Below are 26,638 nucleotides of genomic sequence, written 5' to 3'. Positions count from 1 at the left end.
ACCCCATGTGGGACAACCTCATTACCTTGTATCTAACCCAGCACTTAGAATACTGCTCAGCACATAGTAAGCGCTTAGCAAATACCATCATCACCATCATCATCACGAAGGACAGGGGCTTTGTCCAACCTGATTAGCTGGTGTCCCCCCCAGTGCTTAGTAAGTGCTTTATAAATACAATTACTATTATTATCTCAGCCCTGTCATACCAGTGGTTTTGGTTGATGGCTGAATCTTAAAACAAATCAGTCAGTGGTATTTACTGAGCACTTACTATGTGCAAAGCACTATATTAAGTGTTTGGGAGAATACAATACAACAACCTTGATAGAAGCTAGCCCTATTCTCAAAGAGTTTACAGTCTATAGGGGGAGGACAAGCATTAAAATAAGTGACAGACGGGAAATGGCAGTGTATAAGGCAATGTCCAGAAGTGCCATGGGGTTGGGGGTGGGGGAATATCAAGTGTACAGATGAAGAAGTTTGAGAATGTCTTCTGAATCCATACCATTCCCTGTCTTAATGAGGCCCTATCAAAGTGAGAGATTTAGATGTAATGAGACGTGGAAGTGGAGTAGCACAGAAACAACAGCAGTGTGTGAGTCCGAGCTGCTTGACTACATCTGTAGCCGCTGAATGATGTGGCACTGCCTATTTCATTTTGAGATGTGTTCTGAAAAACGTGATGGGAAATGACAAGCTGAAGGATTGAGAGTTAAGACTTTCCTCGTACCTCTTCTGACTTTCTGTGTCAGAGCCGATGCCGGGTACTATGACTTAAATGTCAATGAGAAACAAAGCCTTTCAAGCTTCTATAAAGTCTGGGAAAATCTTTTGTCTTGTCAAGAGAAGCAGCATAGCCTTGAGGAAATATCACTGGCCTGGGAGTCAATGGATGTAGGTTCCAGTCCCAGCTCTGCCACTTGTCTGCTGTGTGACTTTGGGTGAGTTCCTTTGTTTCTCTGGGCCTCACTTCATGTATATTTATAATGGACATTCCCAATATCTGTTCTCCCTTCTGCTTAGAAGGATACTTCCACATGGGCCAGGGACTATGTCAGACCTGATTTTCTTGAATCTACCCCATTGCTCAGTGCTGTGCATGGCACAGAGTAAGCGCTTAACAAATATCCTAATTATTTCTAATTATTATTATTCAAACTCTTTAATTGTAGCTCTGTCCAGTAGGAACTAGAATGCTGCCATCAAGAGTGAAAAAAGCAGGAGGTTTAAGATCATCAGTAGTAATAGTAATAATAGCATTTATTTAGTACTTATACTACCTGCGAAGCACTGTACTGAGCACTGGAAAAGAGACACACAGGTGAGGCAGAAACAGGTCCCTGGGCCTTAAGGGACTCACTCTAAGAGTGAGGAGGGGAATGTATGCAGTCATATCAGTGAAAGCGAATTAAATTATGAAAAATAAAGATGATGACAATCAGAAGAGGAGCTGAAGGATATCCAGCCCCTTGCTGCTCAGATTACAGTTTCAGGAGTCACAGCTGTGGTCACCATGGTGACCACATTGAGAAGCAGCATGGCCTAGTTGATAGAGCCCAGGCCTTGGAGTCAGAAGGACCTGGATTCTAATCCTGGCTCCCACATTTGTCTGCCCTGTGGCCTTGGACAAAGACAAAGACAAGGCCTTGGACTTCACTTCTCTGGACCTCAGTTTCCTTATCTGTATAATGGGGATTAAGACTATGAACCCCATGTAGGACAGGGACTGTGTCCAACTTTATTAGCTTCTATCTACCCCAGCTCTTTGTACAGTGCCTGACACATAATAAATGCTTAACAAAAACCATTAAAAATAAAAATCCTAGGCGTGGAAAAGACCTCATGCCTTCTCAGGTCGAGTCCTGTTTTAGCAGTTTCTAAGAGGGAAAAGAAACATTTAAAATTCAAATGCATGAAACAAATCAACCAAATCATCATTCTCATCATTATTATCATCTAAATATATTAATGCCTGTTCTCAGGGAGTATGAGGGGAAAGAATCAGATTCAGTCATTCTTTACTGATCTCTCTGAAATGGAATTTTCCAAGATATTAATTTTATTCAGGGTTTTATCAATCCTGTAGCAGATGAAGATTCTAAAGATCTGCTAGTTTCAGCATCTAATGTACTTTTTACGGGGCTTCTAATGTCCTCCATTTGCCACAGTTGAGATCCAAGGATACTTTCAGGATCTTAAGTCCAGACACGAACTGTCAAAGAGTCAATGACCAAAGAGAAGAAAACAGTGTAACCCCTGGGCCCGGCCCTCCTTGTTCAAGCTCTCATCCTATCCCGTCTGGATTACTGTATCAGCCTCTTCTCTGATCTCCCATCCTCCTGTCTCTCCCCACTTCAATCCATACTTCACGCCGCTGCCCGGATTGTCTTTGCCCAGAAACGCTCTGGGCATGTTACTCCCCTCCTCGAAAATCTCCAGTGGCTACCAATCAACCTATGCATCAGGCAGAAACTCCTCACCCTGGGCTTTAAGGCTCTCCATGACCTCACCCCCTCCTACCTCACCTCCTTTCTCTCCTTCTATAGCCCAGCCTGCACCCTCCGCTCCTCTGCCACTAATCTCCTCACCATGTCTCGTTCTCGCCTGTCCCGCCATCGACCCCCAGCCCACGTCATCCCCCTGGCCTGGAATGCCCTCCCTCCCCACATCCACCAAGCTAGCTCTCTTCCTCCCTTCAAAGCCCTACTGAGAGCTCACCTCCTCCAGGAGGCCTTCCCAGACTGAGCTCCCTCCTTCCTCTTCCCCTCTTCCCCCTCTTCATCCCCACCGCCTTACCTTCTTCCCTTCCCCACAGCACCTGTATGTATGTATATATGTTTGTACATATTTATTACTCTATTTATTCATTTATTTTACTTGTACATATTTATTCTATCTATTTTATTCTATCAATATGTTTTGTTTTGTTCTCTGTCTCCCCCTTCTAGACTGTGAGCCCACTGTTGGGTAGAGACCGTCTCTATATGTTGCCAAATTGTACTTCCCAAGTGCTTAGTACAGTGCTCTGCACACAGTAAGTGCTCAATAAATACAATCAAGTGAATGAATGCCCACTGTATTCAGCTTCTAAATAATCAAGGTTGAGGTTCAAGATGTCCAGACCTAGACAGCTAGTGTGGGAGCACAGTGTTTTAGAAGCAGCGTGGGGGCTTGGGTGTCAGAGGTCGTGGGCTCTAATCCTGCCTCTGCCACTTGTCAGCTATGTGACTTTGGGCAAGTCACTTAACTTCTCTGTGCCTCAGTTACCTCATCTTTAAAATGGGGATTAAGACCGTGAGCCCCACGTGGGACAACCTTATAACGTTGTATCCACCTCAGTGCTTAAAACAGTGCTTGGCACCTAGTAAGCCCTTAACAAATACCATCATTATTATTAACCCCTTTGTTTTGTCTCTAGGCCTGCTTGACTGTCTCCTAACCATCTTCTTTAAGTGAACAAGAGTAACTCCGGTGACTAGAGTCTATAAGAGTGATACAATCTTGTCTTGTCTTATGCCGTCGAGTCGTCTCCGACCCACAGCGACGCCATGGACACATCTCTCTCAGAATGCTCCACCTCCATTTGCAATTGATCTGGTAGTAGATCCAGGGAGTTTTCCTGGTTAAAATCTGGAAGTGGTTTACCACTGCCTCCTTCCAGGCAGTAAACTCGAATCTCAGCCCTCGACTCTCTCCTGTGCTGCTGCTGCCCAGCACGGGTGAATTTTGACTTGTAGCAGGTTGCCTTCTGCTCACCGGCCATTGCCCAAGCTTGTAATGGAATGGGTATGCCTCTGCTTGATTCTCCTTCCTTTAGTCGAGACTGGTAGAGTCCTGGAAATTCTCCAGGTGCAACCCTGAGAAGGGAAGTGGTAGAAACAGAAGTGTTGACAAGTGTATTTCCCTTAAAAAATTATCTCTTGCCTGCATATATATGCATCACGGTTACTTTTGACCTCTATAGTTATTTTCTCCCTCCATCCCCTGTGTGCCTTAAAAACTGAGGTTCAATTTTCAGATTTGTTTTGTAGATTTCTCCTCTCTTCATAACCCGTCATGGGAATCTCAAGCGAGAACCTAGTGTGCATTCAGATAAAGCTTCTGTGGCAGTCAATCGGTCAATTGTATTTATATTGAGAGCTCACTGTGTGAACTTTGTAATTCCTCGAAGGTTTTTATTTTTGTATGATGAGAATGGCTATGAAATCTCCCTGACAAAGGGATTCAGTGAGAGTCAAGAGTCACTCATAATCACACTGAGGTTCTGAGGGATAAAACTGTCTGCCCTAGGCAGTTTAGACCCCAATTAAAGGCATGAACATTTCCTCTCTCAAAAAAAGCACGGGCCTCCCAACCCTCACTGTGTTCTTTCCATAATTCAGCTATTGAGAACTGTTCCACTCTTCACCCCTTAAACATTTTCAAGACCCTATGCCACTTAATCCATGAAGAGCAGGCCAGCAGAGAGAGATCATTCATAACTAATGGGAACAAATTAAATTAAATATTTGTGTGTCATTTGTGTCACCCTCCAGCTAGTCGATGTGATTCATAGACTCTTCTTAATTGTACTGAAGTGCTTTTTCATCTCAGTGGCTCCTGCTTTCCCCAAGTGTCTAGAGAATAAAGTTTCCTTGGAGGAGGCGGGGGAGGTGAATTGGTTGAAAGGATGCTCGTGAGAGAACACAGTCTTAGGTTTGGAGTGGAAAAATACATGCTCAATAGATGGCAATTATTTCCTCAACTTTATTCCATTACCTGACTTGGGAAATCAAAGGTAAGACTAATTCCTTTCCAGGGCAAGATTACCAAGGTCTACTGAAATCTTCTCCAGGCAGTCTTCTCTGATTAATTTCTAATCTACTCAATCAATCAGTTGTATTTATTAGGCACTTACTGTGTGCAGAGCACTGTACTAAGCACTTGGGAGAGTACAATATAACATTACAACAAATTTCCAGACCACACCTACCCAGGTTAATCGGCCAACTTCCACTACATTACTTCTGTACCCACTTAACACTTGAATAATCACAGATTTGGGGACAGTACTTATACACATGCCAAATATACTTAATCACCTAAGCATTAATTCATAAATGAACCCCCTTTTTCCTTTTTCCTCCTATCTGTAAATTATTTTAGCAACTCTCTCTCCCAGAGAAGTCACTTCACTATTCTGTACTTCAGTTACCTCATCTGCAAAATGGGGATTAAACCTGTAAACCCCACAATGGACAGGGTTTGTTTCCAACCCAATTTGCTTGTATCCACTCCAGCAGTTAGTACAGTGCAAGGCACATAGTAAGCGCTTAGCAAATATCATTATTAAATTGTAAGCTCCTTGAGGTCAGACCATGTCTACAGCATGGCCTAGTGACAAGATGTCATGGGTTCTATTCCCGGCCCCGCCACTTGTCTGCTGAATGACCTTGAGTAAGTCATGTAACTTCTCTGTGCCTCAGTTACCACATCTGTAAAATGGGGATTGAGACTGTGAGCTCCATGTAAGTCTTCTAGACTGTGAGCCCGCTGTTGGGTAGGGACCATCTCTATATGTTGCCAACTTCCACTTCCCAAGCACTTAGTACAGTGCCCTGCACACAGTAAGTGCTCAATAAATATGATTGAATGTGGGACAGGGACTGTGTCCAACATAGTAATAATAATGATGGCATTTATTAAGTGCTTACTATGTGCAAAGCACTGTTCTAAGCACTGGTTTTTTGTATTTATTCCAGAGCTTGGCATATAGTAAGTACCTAGCAAATACCATAATTAATTAAGTAATTAATCATTCCTTATCTTACTCTCCAAAGTGCTTAGTTCAATAATCTGCACACGGTAGACATTCAAATATAATGTTGGATGATAGTTGGAATCATTTTTAAACTTGGAATTTTCACAACATTAAGAAGGGGCATTTCTGCATGAACATCCAGACCTTTAAGGCATCTTACTGCTAAGAGCTTTGAATATTCTCTTTGCAGTAATAATAATAATAATAATAATAATGATAGTAATATTTTATAAGTTCTTATAAAGTGTCAAATACTGTCCTATGAGCTGCGTAGATTTAATTACACTGGACACTGTCCCTGTGTCACACTGTGCTCCCAGTCGAAGTAGAAAGAGCACAAGTGTTGAATGTCCATTTTACAGTTGAGGAAACTGTGGCATGGAAAAGTGAAGTGACTTGCCTAAGGTCACAGAGTGGGCAAGTATCAGAGCTGGGATTAAAACCCAGTTTCTCTGATTCCCAAGCCCGTGCTCTGTCCATTAGATGACACTGTAGTCAATTGGATTTTTTCGGAGTAGGAATTTCCCAGCTACAATGTACAGAACAGGATCGCAGATTGACAAAGTGACAACTAAAGCCCGCTGTTGGGTAGGGACTGTCTCTATATGTTGCCAACTTGTACTTCCCAAGAGTTTAGTACAGTGCTCTGCACACAGTAAGTGCTCAATAAATACGATTGAATGAATGAATGAATGAACAGGAGAGTATAATCATGCCTCATTTTGAAGGAAAAAGATGTTTTCTACAGAAGATCTGCACACAGTAAGCACTCAATAATTACGATTGACTGAAAAGATCAAATCAAATTTTAAAGACAGTACTGCCTAATAACTCGTCTTTCTAACTCCAAGGACTAATCAAACTTCAAGATTAAATGACCTTTTATTAAATTTCCCCTTGTTTTAATGGAAGAAAACCACAAGAGAATGCAAAAGTGACAAAGGTCAGAATTGAAGAATTTGTTTTTTAGTTGCTAAAACCACTTCCTCATCAAATTATTCAGCGAGTGTATTTTGTGACCATTTACTCACTTGGACCTTGGCACAAATGAGGATGCAGACCATCCTGTTCCTTTCAAAATCCTTGAAACACACTTCCTCCAATAAATCTTGAAAAAAAGCAACAATGATATATGTTAGCCATTTAGCATGTGGAAGCTCTATACTAAATCCTGGAGTAGCTAAGACATTAGCAAATCAGACACAGCCCCTGTTCCAGATTGGCACTCACAAGCTAAGAAGAAGGACAGGTGTTGAACCCCATTACACAGGTGAGGAAACTGAGGCACAGAGAAGTTGAGTATTTTTGCCCAAGGTCACAGGCAGAGGCAGAGCTGGGATTAGAACGCAGGTTCTCTGACCTCAAGTCCTGGGATTTTTCCACTTGGCCACACTGTTTACCATTGCAATGATTTCCATGTTGAATACTACCAGTCAGTAGTATTCACTGAACACTTTCCCTGGGAGAAGCCCTTGGAAAGTTCAGTAGGATTAGTAGACATGATCCCTGCTCTTGAGGAGCTAACAGTCTAGTGGGAATGAAAAGCATTATAATAAATGACCAGTTGGAGAAAAAAGGAAAAAGAGGATATGAAAATGAGTAAGCACTTCAGTATTAGGATATGTAGATTGATATGTACAAAAGTGCTGTGGGAGTTTGGGAGTAAATAAGTTCATTCATTATCATTTTATCAAATTTATTGAGAGCTTACGTTGTGCAAAGCACTGTACTAAACGCTTGGGAGAGTACAATGTAACAAAAAACAAACACATTCCTGCCCACAACGAGCTCACAGTGCAGAGGGGGAGACATACATTAATATAAATAAATAAATAACGGAAATATCATCATCATCATCATCAATTGCATTTATTGAGCATTTACTGTGTGCAGAGCACTGTACTAAGCGCTTGGGAAGTACAAATTGGCAACATATAGAGACAGTCCCTACCCAACAGTGGGCTCACAGTCTAAAATGGGGAGACAGAGAACAAAACCAAACATACTAACAAAATAAAATAAATAGAATAGATATGTACAAGTAAAATAAATAAATAAATAAATAGAGTAATAGAGTAATAGAGTGATAGAGCAATATATATGTGGTGTGGGGATGGGAGGGAAGATATGAATGAAGGAGCATGTAAGAGCGACACAGAAGGGAATGGGAGAAGTGTAGAGGAGGGTTTAGTCAGGGAAGGCGTCTTGAAGGAGATGAGCCTTCAATAAAGCTTTGAAGTGGGTAGAACAATTATCTGGCCAATAATAGGTGGGAGGACATTTCAGGGCAGAGGTAGAATGTGGGCGAGAGGTCGGTGGTGAGATAGATGAGATGGAGGTACAGCGAGAAGGTTGGCATTAGAGGAACCAAGTGGGTGGGCTGGTTTGTAGTAGGAGAGTAGTGAGGTGAGGTAGGAGCGGGCAAGGGATTAAGTGTTTTAAGTGTGTACATAACTGGTGATTTGCTGTTCATTGGAGAGTTTAACCTGGCGAAAGAAAGAAAAGAATGTGCAAAAGTCACTTGGTGGAGACGTGATTTCAGAAGGACTTTGAAAATGGGATGAGCATTTTAAGGTCAGTCTCCTCCTGTAGACTGTAAGCTCCTTGTGGTCAGGGATCACAACTACCAACTCTACTATTTTCTACTTTCCCAAACACTTAGAACAGTGTTCTGTACACAGTGGGAATCAGGATAGCCTAGTGCATAGAGCACAGGCTTGAGAGTCAGAAGGACTTGTATTCTAATCCCGGCTCAGTGACTTGTCTTCTGTGTGATGTTGGGCAAGTCACCCAAGACCTTGGGTTACTATTCTATTTATTTTATTTTGTTAATATGTTTTGTTTTGTTGTCTGTCTCCCCCTTCTAGACTGTGAGCCTGCTGTTGGGTAGGAACCATCTCTATATGTTGCCAACTTGTACTTCCCAAGCGCTTAGTACAGTGCTCTGCACACAGTAATCAATCAATCAATCAATCGTATTTATTGAGCGCTTACTGTGTGCAGAGCACTGTACTAAGCACTTGGGAAGTACAAGTTGGCAACATATAGAGCCAGTCCCTACCCAACAGTGGGCTCAGAGTCTAGAAGGGGAAGACAGAGAACAAAACCAAACATACTAACAAAATAAAATAAATAGAATAGATATGTGCAAGTAAAATAAATAAATAAATAAATAGAGTAATAAATATGTACAACCATATATACATATACAGGTGCTGTGGGGAAGGGAAGGAGGTAAGATGGGGGGATGGAGAGGGGGATGAGGGGGAGAGGAAGGAAGGGGCTCAGTCTGGGAAGGCCTCCTGGAGGAGGTGAGCTCTCAGCAGGGCCTTGAAGGGAGGAAGAGAGCTAGCTGGGTGGATGGGCAGAGGGAGGGCATTCCAGGCCCGGGGGATGACGTGGGCCGGGGGTCGATGGCGGGACAGGCGAGAGCGAGGTATGGTGAGGAGATTAGCAGCAGAGGAGCGGAGGGTATGGGGTGGGCTGGAGAAGGAGAGAAGGGAGGTGAGGTAGGAGGGGGTGAGGTGATGGACAGCCTTGAAGCCCAAGGTGAGGAGTTTCTGCCTGATGCACAGATTGATTGGTAGCCACTGGAGATTTTTGAGGAGGGGAGTAACATGCCCAGAGCATCTCTGGACAAAGACAATCCGGGCAGCAGCATGAAGTATGGATTGAAGTGGGGTGAGACACGAGGATGGGAAATCAGAGAGAAGGCTGATGCAGTGGTCCAGACAGGATAGGATAAGAGCTTGAACGAGCAGGGTAGCGGTTTGGATGGAGAGGAAAGGGCAGATCTTGGCAACGTTGCAGAGCTGAGAGCAGCAGGTTTTGGTAACGGCTTGGATGTGAGGGGTGAATGAGAGAGCGGAATCGAGGATGACACCAAGGGTGCAGGCTTGTGAGACGGGAAGGATGGTAGTGCCGTCAACAGAGATGGGAAAGTCAGGGAGAGGGCAGGGTTTGGGAGGGAAGATAAGGAGTTCAGTCTTGGATATATTGAGTTTTAGGTGGCGGGCAGACATCCAGATGGAGATGTCCTGAAGGCAGGAGGAGCCTGGAGGGAGAGAGAGCAGGGGCAGAGATGTAGATTTGGGTGTCATCATCGTAGAGATGATAGTTGAAGCCATGGGAGTGAATGAGGTCACCAAGGGAGTGAGTGTAGCTAGAGAACAGAAGGGGACCAAGAACTGACCCTTGAGGAACCCCTATAGTAAGGGGATGGGAGGGGGAGGAGGAGCCTGCAAAAGAGACTGAGAATGAACGACCGGAGAGATAAGAGGAGAACCAGGAGAGGACGGAGTCTGTGAAGCCAGGGTTGGATAGTATGAGAAGCAGCATGGTGTAGTGGATAGAGCATGGGCTTGGGATTCAGAAGGTCATGGTTTCTAATCCTGGCTCTGCCACTTGTATGCTGTGAGGCCTTGGGAAAGTCATTTCATTTCTCTGTCCCTCAGTTACTTTATCTGTAAAAGGGGGATTGAGACTGTGAGCCCCATATGGGATTGGGATTGTGTCCAGACCAATTTGCTTCTATCCACCCCTGTGCTTAGAACAGTGCCTGGTAATTATAATAATAATAATAATAATGGCATTTATTAAGCACTTACTGTGTGCAAGGCACTGTTCTAAGAGCTGGGGAGGTTACAAGGTGATCAGGTTGTCCCACAGGGGGCTCACAGTCTTAATCCCCATTTTACAGATGAAGTTAACTGAGGCATAGAGAAGTTAAGTGACTTGCCCAAAGTCACACAGCTGACAATTGGCGGAGCTGGGATTTGAATCCATGACCTCTGATTTCAAAGCTCAGGCTCTTTCCAGTGAGCCACGTTGCTTCTCAGTCAGTGCTTAACAAATACCACAATAATTATCATTGTTATTAATAATAATAATAATAATAATAATAATAATCCCATTTTGTAGATGAGGAAACTAAGAAGTTGAATGACTTGTCCAGGATCACACAGTAAACAAGCGGTGGAGACGGCATTCAAACCCAGGTCCTTGGGCTCTCTGGACAAGGCTCTTTCCACTAGGCCAGGCTGTAGTTTGATCGACCGAGTAAGAGAAGGAGGCAATTAAATAGTGTTTTGGAGTTGGTCACTTACTCATTCGATCATGTTTCTCACACTCCTAATATGTGTAATAAGCACTCTGGCATTTGAGGGACCTTCAATCTAATGATGGAGGTAAAAATAAAATTGTATATATATAAGGGGGTCAGCAGGACAAACAGAGTCACTGGTCAAAACAAGTGCCTGGAAAAATAAAACATGAGAATATAGATTGATTTGTGTGTGTGTGTGTGTGTGTGTGTGTGTGTGTGTGTGTGTGTGTGTGTGTGTTTTATGAGCAGCAACATGGCCTAGTGGAAAAAGAAGGGGCTTGGGAGTCAGAGGTTGTGGCTTCTAATTCCGGTTCCACCATTTGTCTGCTGTGTGACCTTAGGCAAGTCACTTAACTTCTCTGAGCCTCAGTGACCTCATCAGTAAAATGGAGATTGAGACTGTGAGCCCCACGTGGGACAACCCAATTACCTTGTATTTACCCCAGTGCCTAGAACAGTGCCTGGCATATAGTACATACTTAACAAATACCATTATTGTTATTGTTATTATTACTATTATTATTATTACTATTATTATTATTGTTGTTATTATTTTATATGAGGAGCAATGTGGCCAGTGGACAGAGCCCAGGCCTGGGAATCAGGAGTCAGAGGACCTGGGTTCTAATCCTGGCTCCACCATTTACCTACTGTGTGATCTTGGGCAAGTCATTTAGCTGCTCTGTGCCTCAGTTCCCTCATCTGCAAAATGGGGATTCAATGCAAAAAGCCCGGGGTTGGGAGTCAGAGGACATGGATTCTAAACTTGGCTCTGTCACTTGTCTGCTGTATGACCTTGGGCAAGCCTCTTGACTTCTCTGTGCCACAGTTACCTCATCTGTAAAATGGGGATTAGAACTGTGAGCCCCATGTGGGACAACCTGATTACCTTGTATCTACCCCAGTTCTTAGAACAGTGCTTGGCACATAGTAAGAGCTTAACAAATACCATCATTATTATTATTTTTATTATCTTAGTCTATGAGCCCCATGTGGGACCTGATTAACTCATATCTCTCTGTCACCCGTTGCATGGGGCTAGGTTTGAGGATCAAAGTGGCAAGAGCAAAAACCAGAGTTCAAAAGGCTGAGACATGTGAGATTTGTTCTGCATGGACAATTTAACTTCCCATTTGGGAAGCACCTACTTTCTGCCCCACCACTGCTTCCCACTAGGGAGGGATACACTTGATTGTTACTCGTATGTGGCAAAGCTCCTAGCTCCTGCCCACAAATGCTTCCCACTTGGGAGGAATATGCTTATGCGTCAGTCACAAGCACCGCTAATCCCAAACTACTAAGCAGAGAGTCCACTGGCCAGCATGGTCTCAACTTCTAATAGCTGGTGAAATTTAGGAGGGAGACAGCGGATGTCTCCAGGGTCATGGCATCGTGGATAGAGCACAGGTCTGGAAGTTGGAAGGTCATGGGTTCTAATCCAGGTTCTACCACTTGCTTGCTGTGTGGCCTAGGGCAAATCACTTTACTTTTCTGGGCCTCAGTGACCTCATCTGTAAAACTGTGCAAAAGACTGTGAGTTCCATGCAAGACAGGCACTGTGTTCAACCCGATTTGATGATGATGATGGCATTTGTTAAGCACTTACTATGTGCAAAGCACTGGTCTAAGTACTGGGGGGATACAAGGTGATCAGGTTGTCCCACGGGGGGCTCACAGTCGCAATCCCCATTTTACCGATGAGGTCACTGAGGCTCAGAGAAGTGAAGTGACTTGCCCAAGGTCACACAGCAGACATTTGGCAGAGCCGGGATTAGAACCCATGACCTCTGACTCCCAAGCCCGTGCTCTTTCCAATGAGCCACGCTATTTCTCTAATTTTGGATTTGCTTGTATCCACCCCAGGTCTTAGTACAGTAAGCACTTAACAAACACAATAATTATTATTACCTTTCAAATCACCCCAGCAGAGTCTACCTTTCAAATCACCCAGGAGTTGGCTCTACCACTTGTTGGCTGTGTGACTTTGGGCAAGTCACTTAACTTCTCTGTGCATCAGTTACCTCAACTGTAAAATGGGGATTAAGACTGTGAGCACCATGTGGGACAATCTGATAACAGTGTATTTACCCCAGTGCTTAGAACAGTGCTTGGCACATAGTAAGCGCTTAACAAATACCATCATTATTACTATTATTGTTACCTTTTGAACCCCTTCACGTGGGCTATGTTTCAAATCACCCCTGGGCATGGGCTAACTCTCAAATCATCCGGAGATCAATATTCCTTGGGGGAATATTCACTTCTCCTTGCTCCAGAGTGGAAGTCCAATTGGTCATTTGGCCCAAAACAGAGCTGGACAGAACGGCTTCCCCTTCCCTGGGTAGAGGCAACTCGCCATATCAGTTTGTGTGTAGGAGTTCCAACCTTCAGCTGAGGGTCTGTGGAACCCCCTCCCCAGATAGACCCTGCTACTTCCCAATCCTTTTCCCTTCTATGGCAATATTTTGGGGAAGGGTGGGATTCGTGTGACAAGACATATGAGAGTTGTTGCTGCCAGCCCTCTGGAGTCAGTGACATTAAGAGGCCCTCAGCTCCTTATCACACATACCACGAGCACTCGGGGGTTAGTAACCTCGTGGGTTTTCAGAAGCCAGGGGCCCACAGTTCTCAGATTGGTGCCTGGATGTATGCAGTAAGTGTAGGAAAGGAGAGGAGGTTAGCACTCCCCTCCAGAAGGATGGAAGAGGTCCTAGTGGCCATTACAACACATATGTGGTTAAGGTCCTGCCAACTACTTCATAGCATCTGATCAAGTTTTTTAATAATAATAATAATAGCTTTTATGAAGTGCTTACTATGTACAAAGCACTGTTCTAAGCACTGGGGAGGTTACAAGGTGATCAGGTTGTCCCACAGGGGGCTCACAGTCTTAATCCCCATTTTAATAATAATAATAATAATAATGATGGCATTTATTAAGAGCTTACTATGTGCAAAGAACTGTTCTAAGTGCTGTGGAGGTTACAAGGTGATCAGGTTGTCCCACAGGGGGCTCACAGTCTTAATCCCCATTTTACAGATGAGGTAACTGAGGCACAGAGAAGCAGCATAGCTCGGTGGAAAGACAATGGGCTTTGGAGTCAGAGGTCATGGGTTCAAATCCCGGCTCTGCCACTTGTCAGCTGTGTGACTTTGGACAAGTCACTTCACTTCTCTGCGCCTCAATGACCTCATCTGTAAAATGAAGATGAAGACTGTGAGCCCCCTGTGGGACAACCTGATCACCTTGTAACCTCCCCAGCGCTTAGAACAGTGCTTTGCACATAGTAAGCACTTAATAAATGCCATTATTATTATTATTATTATTGCCCAAAGTCACACAGCTGACAATTGGCAGAGCTGGGATTTGAACCCACGATCTCTGACTCCAAAGCCCATGCTCTTTCCACTGAGCCATGCTGCTTCCATATCATTTTACATATCATTTTATAGATGAGGTAACTGAGGCCCAGAGAAGTGAAATGACTTGCCCTGAGTCACACAGCTGACAATTGGTGGAGCTGGGATTTGAAACCATGACCTCTGACTCCAAAGCCCATGCTGTTTGCACTGTGGCACGCTGCTCGTCCGCAGTATGGCGGAGTGGGTAGAGTTGGGCCTGGGAGTCTCACAGCAGACAAGTGGCAGAGCTGGGATTAGAACTCAGGTCCTTCTCACTCACAGACCCAGGCTCTATCCCCTAGGCCATGCTGCTGGGAAGACGCGACAGGTGGGACCTTGGCCAGACCAACTCTGTCCTTGTGACAGCTGCCATTAGCTCTGAATAAATAATTACGGTATACGGTTAAGACATTGCCACCTACTTCATGGCATCTGACCATGTGTTTTTAGAAACAGCAAGGCATAGTGGGTAGAACATGTGCCTGGGAGTCAGAAGGTCATGAGTTCTAATCCTAGCTCTGCCACTTGTCTGCTGTGTTACTGTGAGCAAGTCATTTCACTTCTCTGGTCCTCAGTTCCCTCATCCGTAAAATGGGGGTTGAGACTCGGAGTCCCACAAGGGACAGGGACGGTGTCCAACCTGATTTGCTGGTAACTGCCCAGTGCTTAGAACAGTGCATGGCACATAGTAAACACTTAAATACTATAATTATTTATTCAGAGCTGATGACGGCCTTCTAGACTGTGAGCCCGTTGTTGGGTAGGGACCGTCTCAATATATTGCCAACTTGTACTTCCCAAGAGCTTAGTACAGTGCTCTGCACACAGTAAGTGCTCAATAAATACTATTGAATGAATGAATGAATGAATGAATGAATGACAGCTGTCACAAGGACAGAGTTGGTCTAGCCAGGACCCAACCTGTTACACTATCCCAGAAACATGGCCCATTGGATAGATCCCGGATCTGCAAGTCAGAAGGACCTGGGTTCTAATCCCTCCTCCGCCACTTGTCTGCTTTTGTGACCTTGGGCAAGTCACTTCTCTGGGCCTTGGTTCCCTCATCTTGAAAAATAGGATGAAGACCGTGAACCCGACATGGGACTACGACCGTGTCCAATCCAATTAACTCGTATTATTTATTAGAACCGTGCCTGGCACATAGTAAGCGTTTAACAAATACCACAATCATAGGATAGTACTTGCCACATAATGAGCACAAACACACCTGCACACACACATACAGTACTGAAGTTGAATTGTGAAATATTTCTTACATAGCTGGGTTTTTAGGAATACTTCGACAGTGTAGGGAGCTAGCAGATTTGAAGCCAGAGGTTTTATTTATGGCAGAAATTAGATTTGGTCCATGTGTAAAAGCCAGAAGAATCCAAAGGGAGAGACATTCTTGACTTGGGAAGAGGAAAGTTTGTGAGCTGACCTATTTCTAGTTTCCCTGCTCTTCTTCCTGCCCCTCATATTTTTAAGTTGAGAGTGTGAGTTCGTTGTAGGCAGGGAATGTGTCTATTTACTGTTGATATGTACTCTCCCAAGCACTTAGTAATAATAATAATGATGATGGCATTTGTTAGGCGCTTACAATGTGCACAGTCTTTTAGACTGTGAGCCCACTGTTGGGTAGGGACTGTCTCTATATGTTGCCAATTTGTACTTCCCAAGCGCTTAGTACAGTGCTCTGCACATAGTAAGCGCTCAATAAATACGATTGATGATGAAAACACTGTTCTAAGAACGGAGGGGTGGGCACAAGGTGATCAGGTTGTCCCACGTGGGGCTCACAGTCTTAATCCCCATTTTACAGATGAGGTAACTGAGGCTCAGAGAAGTTAAGTGACTTGCCCAAGGTCACACAGCAGACACGTGGCAGAGCCGGGATTAGAACGCACGACTTCTGACTCCCAAGCCCATGCTCTTTCCACTGAGCCATGCTGCTTCCCAGTATGGCCACTAGTACAGTGTTTTGCACACAGTAAGGGCTTAATAAACACGATTGAATGAATGACTATCCCAAAAGACTCTGCTGAATGGCAGCATTATTATTTTTTTTGGCTGGAAGCTCCTTGTGGACAGCAAATGTTTTTACCAACTCTACCATACTGTCCTCTACGAAGCACTGAGCAAAGTGCTCTGTACAGATTCATTCATTTATTCATTCAATCGTATTTCTTGAGCCCTTACTGTGTGCTGAGAACCATATTAAGCACTCAGGGAAGCTGTTTGAGGGCAGGAATCATGTAAATTCTCTCCATTATCCTCTTCCAAGCATTTTTTCCAGAGCTCTACACATGGTAGACAATAAGATCCTTGAGGACAGTGTTTACCAACCATATTGTGTTGTAATCACCCAATCGCTCTATGATCTGTGTGTCCAGTAAGTGCTCAGTAAATACCACTGATTAATTGATTCACTGAAGGGGAGAGCTCAACAAGACCCAAATGCTTGCTCCCTGTCCTCAAGAAGCTTACGAGCAAATGGGAAAGACAAAATACTTTTACAAAAAGCCGCTGTAGAGAATGCATGTAAAATAAACAGGTGAGGACTGAAAATACGAATAAAAACTAAGAGACCAGGGGGCTTTCTCTTCCTTTGGGTATGCTTGTACCTAAAACATTCCTGGCAGATGGATATGTCCAGTCGCTATTCTTCAGCTCAGTCCTAGTGGTTTGTTACAATTGGATTCAGAAAGATATCGGAGTGGCATGACGGCTAGCGCACCGGGGGAAAACCCTAACGATCATACCCTAATCCAATAAATATGATTTGAAGGATCTCCTTTCAGAAAGTTAATCCATCGCAGAACAGTGGGAGAAATAGATCACAGAAGCAACATAGTTTGAAGTGAAACATGTAGGGAAAAAAAAAGGTTTCATTGAAAGCAGAGCCTGCAGGGATGGAGTCACCACAGCAAAATAATTTTTGGGCTAGGCCAATTGTACTTAACATATACCAGGAGGATTGAAATAGGCAGCTGGTGGGTAGGAGGATGGGGCAGGCAATCATAGAGATTGGAATAATAATAATAATGATGGCATTTATTAAGCGCTTACTATGTGCAATGCACTGTTCTAAGCACTGGGGAGGTTACAAGGTGATCAGATTGTCCCACGGGGGGCTCACAGTCTTAATCCCCATTTTACAGATGAGGGAACTGAGGCTCAGAGAAGTTAAGTGATTTGCCCAAAGTCACACAGCTGACACTTGGCGGAGCTGGGATTTGAACCCATGACCTCTGACTCCAAAGCCCGTGCTCTTTCCACTGAGCCACGCTGCTTCTCAGTGGAAGAATGTGGGGAAAGGGTCAGATAGAGGGAGAAATGGAAAGGCATTAGGGAGGGGGGAATGGAAGGTAATAATAATAATAATGATGGTATTTGTTAAACGCTTACTATGTGTCAATCTCTGTTCCAAGTGCTGGGGTGGATACAATGTAATCAGGTTGTCCCATGTAGGGCTCACAGTCTAAATCCCCATTTGACAGATGAGGTAACTGAGGCACAGAGAAATTAAGTGACTTGCCCAAAGACACCCAGCTGATAAGTGGCAGAGCTGGGTGTAGAACCCACAACCTCTGACTCCCAAGGCCGTGCTCTTGCCACTAAGCCGCACGGGGGAGCAGCAAAAACTGGAGAAAAAAAGAGACTTGGGATGAGGGGAAAGAGAAAGGGCATTAGGTTTCTCCCCTATCTTCTGTCACCTTCTGCCTCTCCCTCTCTAGACTGGAAGCTTGTTGTGGATAGGGAATATGTCTGTTTCTTTTTGTATTGCTCTCTCCCAAGCACTGAGTATAGTGATCAGCACACAGTAAGTGCTTACTAAATACAGTTGAGTGAATGAATGAATTAATCTCTGCCTGGGTGACAGTGGCTACATTTTGGCTGGTCCAAGATGGGACAGATGAGGGGGGATGGAGTGGGTCCAGGTTGGGAGCAGCCCCCACTCACAGGGCTCTACTGAGCCCTGAAATTCAGGTTCTTGAAATCAGTCTTACGAAAGGGCAAAAAATGAAGCAGCATGGCCTAATGGGTAGAGCCCAGCCCTGGGAGTCAGAAGGACCCAAATTCTAATAATAATAACAATAACAATAATAATAATAATAGTATTTGTTAAGCACTAACTATGTGCTGGGCACTTTGCATCCAATAAAATCATGTTGAAAAGAGTGCCTGTCCCATGTGGGACTCACAGCCTTAATCCCCATTATACAGTTGAGGTACCTTAGGGCCAGAGAAGTGAAGTGACTTGCCCAAGGTCAATCAATCAATCAATCAATCAATCGTATTTATAGAGTGCTTACTGTGTGCAGAGCACTGTACTAAGCGCTTGGGAAGTACAAGTTGGCAATATATAGAGACGGTCCCTACCCAACAGTAGGCTCAGTCTCAATCCCCATTTTACAGATGAGGTAACTGCAGTTCCACCTGCTTTCATGGCTTCCGCTAAGATGCAAGAAAAAAATTCCTCGCGCTTTCTGCCTGCTTGATTTGTAGCAGTCCAGATTTAGTAGAGGAAGACAAGTCCTTTAGAGTAAAGGTGGAGTCAAGACAGGCCATCTGTCTTGAAACTCTCAGGATGGGAGTAAGGGGAATGGGTGGAAGAGTTCACTGGACTCCAGACAATGGTTTAGCCGATTTTGAACCTCTTCCCCCAAAAAGGTCATAAAATAGTCCCTTTGCAAAGCATTTTGAACTGCTTTCTATCATAGGTCATGAAGTTTTACAGTTCGAGGGTGAGAGCTAACAGTCTTTTCAAGATTGTGTGTGGATAACTAGGGTTGGCTAATGGCTTTGGAATAAGAGATTTATTCCTGGTTGTAAAAGTTGGACATTTCCTTAATGGAAGCAGGGGCAAGAGTGCCTGGAAGTCTTGTTTTAATGGTGGAGCCGGGATTAGAGCCCATGACCTCTGCCAGTGGTCTGCTGTGTAACCTTGGTCAAGTTCATAAGAAGATGCATGGCATAGTGGATATAGCCCAGGCCTGGAAGTAAGAAGGTCATGGGTTATAATCCTGACTCCACCACTTGTCTGCTAAGTGGTCTTGGGCAAATCACTTCACTTCTCCGTGCCTCAGTTCCCTTATCTGTAAAACGGGGATTAAGACTCTGAGCTCCATGAGGGACAGGGACTGTGCCCAACCCGGTTTGCTTGTAACCACCCCACGCTTAGTACAGTGCCTGGCACCTTGTTTGTGCTTAACAAATACCAGTATTGTTATTATTATTATTATTATTATTATTATTATTATTATTATCATGATCATCATCATTATTATTATTCCCCCTGTTCCTCCCACTGTTCTTCCCCTAGCTCCTCCCCATTTCAACCTCTGTTTCCTCCCCCTGTTCTCCTCCCCCGTTGTCTTCCTCTAGTTCCTCCCTCTGTTCTTCTCTGCCTCTTCCTGCTGTCCCTCCTCCTGTTCCTCCCCCTTTTTCCCCTTTTTCCATATCCCTATTCTTTTTTCCCCATTTTTCCTCCCCATTCATCTGCCCCTATTCTTCTCTTTTCCTTTCCTTGACATTTCCTTCCCTCATCCTCTCCCCCATTCTTCTCTTCCTTTCTCACATGCCCCAGACTGGGTTAGCATGGTTTGTTTCTGAACATAAGCTCAGAGAACCACAAGAACCGCGCATTTGGATAGCTTTGCTTTCTCAGTCCTCTACCTATGAATGCACACAATACAGTCGGGGGATGATTCTAAAAATGTTATTGTTGAAACACAGTGAGTCAGTTGTCACTGAATTTTCTGAAGAGTTTAGAAGTTGCGTGGCTTAGTGGAAAGAGCCCGAGCTTGGGAGTCAGATGTCGTGGGTTCTAATCTCGGCTCTGCTACTTATCAGCTGTGTGACTTTGGGCAAGTCACTTCACTTCTCTGGGCCTCAGTTCTCTCATCTGGAAAATGGGGATTAAGGCTATGAGCACCATGTGGGACAACCTGATTACCTGGGAATTACTGCAGTACTTAGAAGAGTGCTTGGCACATAGTAGGTGCTTAACAAATACCATCATTATCATTATTAAGATTGGCGTACATTTCACAGGCATGTTGGCCCTAACTGATACTATTCCACTGCAAAGATAAAGCCCGAGAAGCAGTGTGGCTCAGTGGAAAAGAGCCCGGGCTTTGGAGTCAGAGGTCACGGGTTCAAATCCCGGCTCTGCCAATTGTCAGCTGTGTGACTTTGGGCAAGTCACTTAACTTCTCTGGGCCTCAGTTACCTCATCTGTAAAATGGGGATTAAGATTGTGAGCCCCCCGTGGGACAACCTGATCACGTTGCAACCTCCCCCGCACTTAGAACAGTGCTTTGCACATAGTAAGCGCTTAATAAATGCCATTATTATTATTATTATTATATAAGCAGTGGCATTTATTGAACACCTACTATGCAATGCACTGTGCTAAGTATTTTCCAGAGTACAACAAAGAAGCCATTTCATTGGGTAGCATCTGCTCTTGTTTCAAAACATTTGTCCTTGAAGCATTTCAAGGTAAAAAGCTCCATTTTGACTAATTCATTATATTTAACCATTTGTTTCCCAGTCGTGTGGCCCAAGTTGAACATCAGAGTAATTAATTTCATTCGATGTGCTCAATTGTATATCTGCTTTTTATGAATTCTGTGTCCCTGACTCTGGAATGCATATCATGTAAAAGGTGACATGCTTGGTGTTTAAATGGTCTTTAGAGAAGCAGCATGGCTCAGTGTAAAGAGTACGGGCTTGGGAACCAGAGGTTGTGGGTTCTGATCCCGGCTCCACCACTTGTGAGCTGTGTGACTTTGGGCAAGTCACTTCACTTCTCTGGGCCTCAGTTACCTCATCTGTAAAGTGGGGATTAAGACTGTGAGCCCCATATGGGACAAACTGATTACCTTGTATACCCCCCAGTGCTTAGAACAGGGTTTGGCACATAGTAAGCACTTAACAAATACCATCATCATTATTATTATTATAATCACCAATATTACCCACCATAGGGTTGTTCCTGTGGCAACTGGCAAATAATAAAGACCTGAATGAACATATTTAAGTGTTAAATGCAGATTGTCTTCCGGGGGCTAGGGTCACACTTCTCCTCCTAGACAGTGTTATTCTACAATGGTGACTTCCTAGATTCCTTAGTAATAATAATTATAATGATTATAACAATAATAATATTTAACTACTTACTATGAGCCAAGAACATTTTAAGCACTGTGGTAGATACATGATGAAGAGGTTGGACCCAGCCCCTGTCCCACATGGGGCTCACAGTCTAAGCAGGAGGGGGAACAGGTTTGGAATTCCCATTTTACAGATTAGAAAGTGAGCCACAGAGAAATTAATTGACTTGCCCAAGGCCACACAGCAGGTAAGTGTCAGGGCCAGGATTAGAACCCAGTTCATTCAATCATATTTATTGGGTGTCTCCTGTGTGCAGAGCACTGTACTAAGCAATTGAGACAGTACAATACATCAATAAATGGACACATTCCCTGCCCACATCAAGCTTTCCAGACCTGTGATCTTTCTACTTGACCATGCTGCTTATTTTCCTCCAATTTTTCCTCTTCATAATTCTCCTAAATATCCTCTGATGCCTCATCAATTTCAGAAGTTCCCTCCTTTCTGTCCCTTCTCCATCCATTAGGCTTGGGAGATTGTTATTATATTATTAATATTCATTAAGCATTCCACTCACTATCTTGGACAGTTCACCCATTCCCCTGCCTTTAAGAACCAATAACCCATCTTACCTCCTTCCTTTCCCCACAGCACCTGTATATATGTATATATGTTTGTACATATTTATTACTCTATTTATCTATTTATTTATCTTACTTGTACATATCTATTCTATTTATTTTATTTTGTTAGTATGTTTGGTTTTGTTCTCTGTCTCCCCCTTCTAGACTGTGAGCCCACTGTTGGGTAGGGACTGTCTCTGTATGTTGCCAACTTGTACTTCCCAAGTGCTTAGTACAGTGCTCTGCACACAGTAAGCACTCAATAAATATGATTGATTGATTGATTGATAAAAATAATAATAATAATGATAATAATGGTATTTGTGAAGCACTTACTATGTGTTAAACACTGTTTTAAGTGCTGGAGTACATAACAAACTAATCAGGTTGGACAACCTCCACATGGGTCTCAGAGTCTTAATTCCCATCGTGCAGATGAAGTAACTGAGGCCCAGGGAAGTCAAGTGACTTGTCCAATGGCACACAGCAGACAAGTGCCGTGTAGGGATCCAACCTAAGTGCTTCTGATTCCGAAGACTGTGCTCAATCCACGAAGCCACGCTGCTTCCAAATTGTCCTCACTACTCCCGACCTCTCTTTTGCAAATCCTCTCCCCCATTTAACTTTCCAGTCACAGTGGACAGCACCACTATCCTCCCTCTTTCTGGAGTCCTCAACCTTTATCAGTCAATCAGTCCATCCATCAGTGGTACTTACTGAGCATTTCGTGTGTCCAGAACATGGTACTAAGCACTTGGGAAAGTGCAATGCAGCGGAGTTGGTAGACGCGATCCCTGTTCTCTTTGAATCTCCAGATTCAGTCTGTTGCCCAGTTCCCTCATTTGTATTTCAATCCCCCAACATTTCCAGGAACTTCTTCTTCTCCTACAGCCAAAGAGCTACCATGCTGGCCTAGGAACTTATATTTCTACTTGATTCCTAATCTTCCCGCCTCCAGTTTTTCCCCTCTCCAATCTAAATTACTTTCCACTGCCCATAACATTTTTATAAAATATCATACTGCACAAATAACAACAATAATAATAATAATAATAATAATAATAATAATGGTATTTGTTAAGTGCTTACTGTGTGCCAAGCACTGATCTAAGCACTGGTTTAGATACAAGGTAATCAGATTGTTCCACGTGGGGCTCACAGTTTTAATCCCCATTTCACAGATGAGGTAACTGAGGCACAGAGAAGTTGTGACTTGCCCAAGTCATATGGCAGGCAAGTGGTGAAACCAGGATTAGAACCCATGACCTCTGACTCCCAAGCCCATGCTTTGCCACTATATCTCTGTTGCTCCAAACCATGGTTATGCATTCCCCTCTGCACCAAGCCCAAGTCCTGAACATTAGCTTCAAAGATCTTCAATCACATAAGTAGTGTGGCCTAATGGATAAATAATAATAACAATAATGGCATTTATTAAGCGCTTACTATGTGCAAAGCACTGTTCTAAGCACTGGGGAGGTTATAAGGTGATCAGGTTGTCCCACGTGGGGCTCACAGTCTTATTCCCCATTTTACAGATGAGAGAAATGAGGCCCAGAGAAGTGAAGTGACTTGCCCAAAGCCACACAGCTGACAAGTGGTGGAGCTAGGATTTGAACCCATAACCTCTGACTCCAAATCCCGGGCTCTTTCCACTGAGCCATGCTGCTTCTCCTAGAAGGTGAAGCACGGACCTGGGCTCTAATCTTAACTCTGACAGTTGCCGGCGAGTGACACCAGGCAAGTCACTTAACTTCTCTGTGCCTCAGTTTCCTCAACTGAAAAAAATGGGGATTCACTACCTGTTTGGGAATTTTTTTATGTTATTTGTTAAGCACTTACTATGTGGCAGGCACTGAACTCAGAGCTGCGGTAGATACAAGCTAATCAGATTGGACACAGTCTGGGTCCAACATGGGGCTCACAGTGTTGTTCCCCATTTTGTAGATGAGGTAACTGAGGCACAGAGAAGTGAAATGATTGGCCCAAGGTTACACAGCAGATGAGTGGCAGAACTGGGATTAGAACCCAGGTCCTCCCAGCTCTGTTCTCCCTCCTACTTGACTCTGAGCCCCATGTGGGACAGGGACTGTATCCAACCTGATTAACTAGTATCTGTCAGAGCTTAGAACAGTGTTTGACAGTTAGTAGTCAAGTTGTCAGGCAGCAGTATGTCCTAGTGGATAGGACATGGACCTGGGAGACAGAAGGACCTGAGTTCTAACTGAGGTTCTAATCTCAATTCCGCCACTTGTCTGCTGGGTGACCTTGGGCAAGTCACTTCATTTTTCTGTGCCTCAGTTACTTCATCTGTGAAACGGGGATTTATAATTGTGAGCCTCCTGTGGGTCATGGACTGTGTCCAACCTGATTATTTTGAATCTAACCCAGCACTTAATGAGAAGCATCATGATTTAGTGAAAAGAGCATGGGCTTGAGAGTCAGAGGTCATGGATTCTAATCCCGGTTCCACCACTTGTCAGCTGTGTGACTTTGAGCAAGTCATTTCACTTCTCTGTGCCTCAGTTACCTCATCTGTAAAATTAAGACTGTGAGCCCCACGTGGGACAGCTGATTACCTCGTATCTACCCCTGCACATAGAACAGTGCTTGTCACATAGTAAGCGCTTAACAAATACCATCGTTATTATTACAATGCCTGGAACCTAGTAAGCATTCAACAAATACCATACAAAAAACCTCTCTTCCTTTTCTATTTATCTACTCTCTTCTCCACCCTCTCAGGGTGGTACCTAGAGAGTTTCCAGACCTCTATCTGCCTCGACTACAGGAGGGAGAGTCAAGCAGAGGCCTACTCATTCCATTCCTAGCTTGGGCAGTGGCTACTGAGTGGCAGGCAATCTGCTACAAATCAAAACTCCCCTGTGCTGGGCAGCAGTGGCATGGGAGACAGTCGAGGGTGGAGACTCAAGCTTACTGAGTGGAAGGAAGCAATGGTAAACCACTTCTGAATTTTGACCAAGAAAACTCTCTGGATCCACTACTGGAACGATTGCAGATGGAGGTGGGGCGCTCTGGGAGAGACGCGTCTTTGGTGTAGACAGCATAAGATAAGACAAGACTCTCTTCTCCCAGAACAACCTGCTCACTTTCAGTGTTCCTATCAAGCTCACGTCTTTGTGATCACACCCTCCAACAATCTTTTGCTCATACTCACTCTCCCTACCTGGAACTCAATCACTTAATCAATCAATCATTTTTATTGAGCACTTACTGTGTGCAAAGCGTCATACTAAGCATTTGAGAGAGTGCAGTTTAAGAGTTCCCTGCCCACAAGGAGCTTACAGTCTAGATGTGGAGGCAGAATATGAGAAGCAACATGGCATAGTAGATAGAGCACGGGCCTGGGAGTTGGAAGGTAATGGGTTCTAATCTCTGCTCTACCACTTGTCTGATGTGTGACCTTGGGAAAGTCACTTCACTTCTCGGTGCCTCAGTTACATCATCAGTAAAATGTGTATTGAGACGGTGAGCCCCACATGGGACTGGGACTAAGTCCAAATTGATTTGCTTGTGTCCACCCCAGTGCTTAATACAGTTTCTGGCACATAGTAAGTGCTTAACAAATACCATCATCATCATCATCATCATCACATTAATATAAATAACCAAAGGATGGTTATGTACTATCTATCCCCTCATCCACTGGAACTCTCCCACCCTTTGAAATTCATCATACCGCACCTCTGTTCATATTCAGAGCCCTTTGAAAATCTTCTCTTACTCAGTTAAATATATTTCCCTCCAAGCTTATATCCCCCAGCTTCCATTTTGGCTGTTCCATGCCACGTAGGCTCTTAATTACTCAAAATATCTATTAATTGAGTGGTTAAATTTATTCATACTGATATGCTAATTCGTAAATATTTTTATAGCCTTCTACTCTGTTAGAGTGTAAATTTCTTTTAAGCAGGAAATATCCTTGTAATTTGCCAAACTTTGCTCCCAGCGAACACTCAATAAATGTCTTTACTACTACTGCTACTATTACTGTTACTGCTACTACTACTACTACTATTTTTGCTACTAGCAATCAATCAGTCATATTTGTTGAGTGCTTACTATGTGCAGAGCACTGTACTAAGCACTGGGAAAGTACAGTACAACAGAATTAGCAGTCACATTTCCTGTCCCTAATGAGCTTATAGTCTAGAGGGGAAGATAGACAGTAATATGAATAAATAGGTAATATTACTACTGTTGTTACTGCTATTACTGCTGATATGACCATTGCTACTTTTGCTACTGCTACTACTTTTCCTACTACTACCATTACCATTATTACCATTATTATTATTACTACTAAGACTTTTACTTTTACTACTGCTACTACTACTATTAAGGCTTTTATTACTACTGTTATTAATTCTACTTTCATCACTACTATTACTCTTAGAGAAGCAGCATGGTATAGTGAATACAGCACAGGCCTGCAAATCAGAAGGTCTTGAGTTCTAATACCGGCTCCGCCACTTGTCTGTTTTGTGACCTTGGGCAACACACTCTCCATCTCTGTGCCTCAGCTACCTCATTTGTAAAAAGGGGAATTGAGACTATCTCCAA

General features: G+C 43.8%; 2 non-coding genes across 2 annotated transcripts; both read left to right on the top strand.

The window, feature by feature from the left end:
* Positions 1 to 13,564: 13,564 nt before the first annotated feature.
* Positions 13,565 to 13,689, top strand: LOC119936108. Its single transcript, XR_005453644.1, has one exon. It is a non-coding gene; the product is annotated as a U6atac minor spliceosomal RNA (small nuclear RNA).
* A 5,060-nt stretch (positions 13,690 to 18,749) lies between these two features.
* On the top strand, positions 18,750 to 18,847 carry LOC119935191. The gene has a single exon (XR_005453105.1). It is a non-coding gene; the product is annotated as a small nucleolar RNA SNORA31 (small nucleolar RNA).
* Positions 18,848 to 26,638: the final 7,791 nt, after the last annotated feature.

Source organism: Tachyglossus aculeatus, chromosome 1, assembly GCF_015852505.1.
Source record: "Tachyglossus aculeatus isolate mTacAcu1 chromosome 1, mTacAcu1.pri, whole genome shotgun sequence".
NCBI classification, from domain to species: domain Eukaryota; kingdom Metazoa; phylum Chordata; class Mammalia; order Monotremata; family Tachyglossidae; genus Tachyglossus; species Tachyglossus aculeatus.
The sequence above is the reverse complement of the archived record's forward strand: the minus strand, read 5'-3'. Positions and strand labels throughout refer to the sequence as shown.